Below are 1,734 nucleotides of genomic sequence, written 5' to 3'. Positions count from 1 at the left end.
ATGACATCAGCAGTTCTACAGTATGAATACATGAAAAATGACGATAATGACGTCATACTTTCCACTTATTAAATAGTATTTATTGCACTCTGGCTACACAAACTTAGAAAAGTTAGTTTGGTGGTTTTTAGATGTACAAGAGGAGAAGAGAAAGGCTCAGTGAGTCCATCCCGTCGACTGTATAAGAGAACTGGACTGAGTGACTCGTCCCCATCGCATTTCAAACAGGAAGTACCCGCTGGTTCCAAGAACCAAAATCCTTCTATTGAAACATAAACAACTATTACTGAGCCATTATGTTTGTCTGAACAACCAATCTTGATCTACTTCCTGTTTCTGGCTAATCCGGATTATATTTACATTATTTTCTTTATTGCAAGTTACTCAAGTTGTAAACTGACCAATCAGATGCCCTGATAAATGTAAAAATGCTGCTTTTAAGTGGAAGGGGTGTGGCCTTCCAACAAGCTCACTCCTGATTGGCTAATGTTGAGTCGATTACTGACGACTTCTGGCTCCAACATGGCGACGTTCATATTGCGAAAAAAAATGGCGACTGAATTAACTTTATTTGGTTGGAGCCGGAAGTAAAAAAGTTTATCCAGATGACATCACACTCACTTGGTCCAGTTCTCATATACAGTCAGTGGTCGATCCCAAAAAAAAAACGTCACCTGGATTCATTGGTTTAGATTTTTTTTTTATTAACTCCTTTATTGTTGAATTTAAAGGGTAACCAAACAGGGAAGTTGGAGGCTGACTCCGCCCACATCAGAAATGTGAAAATCCAGTCAGAGGGGAGAGGCTCAGGAACTGTTATCATTACTACTTGGGACTTCTGAAATGATGTGGGACTTCAATGGTTTGACCAATCGCAAAATTTAAACGTAAAACCTCAATTCAACCTGTAGGGGGCAGCACACAGACGGTTTTGACTATATTTTTGACTATATTTGACTATATATTTATATTTTTAATTTGTCAAAAATTTGGAAATGACCAACAGATGGAATTCAACAGCCAAAACAAGTTGATTTAGGGTTTGGTTACCCTTTAAGGATCTCAAACTCAAGAAAACCCTTCCTTCAATCCTCATTAGGTTAGCTAGAAAAGCAGGTTTGACACAAATGTCGTCACTGAGCCCACGTTGTAGAAGAAGACTCCACGGACGTCCGAGACAACGAACACGACGCACATCCTTTTGTCCTTTGAAATAGAAAAATAAAAAAACGCTCTTTGTGCCCTCAGCTCGCAGTTTCACCGAAGGGGGGTCCCCAAGTCCTCAGCGGCGCTCTCGCACTTTTATTTTGAAAAGACATTCACAAGAGGACACCAGAAGGAGAAAAACAACAACTCGAAATCTCAAATCTGTGTGCAAAAAAACATCTTAGACCTCTATAAAAATATGTGCATATGGATAGAGCTATTCTTTTTTAAATTCTAAACCAAAAACAGTATTTTCCTTCTATTTACACTGCACAGGTACACAAAGAAATCACTACAGCGCTGCCCTGCAAGCCCCGCCCCCACGCACACCTCCGTGCCGATGCGAGCACAAAATGATTCTTGGATACCAGATTCAACAAGAACGACCACTTTCGCGCCCGCGTTTGCCCGGATCAATGTGATCGAGGCGGCGGAGGCGGAGCCCGGCAGAGCGTCTGTAAGAGGACCTGAAGTTGCATATCCCACCGTCCACCCATCCCCCGCCCCCCACGCTCGCGATCACAAACC

The sequence above is a fragment of the Oryzias melastigma genome, linkage group LG8 (assembly GCF_002922805.2).
Source record: "Oryzias melastigma strain HK-1 linkage group LG8, ASM292280v2, whole genome shotgun sequence".
Taxonomy (NCBI): domain Eukaryota; kingdom Metazoa; phylum Chordata; class Actinopteri; order Beloniformes; family Adrianichthyidae; genus Oryzias; species Oryzias melastigma.
Note: the sequence above shows the minus strand (reverse complement) of the source record.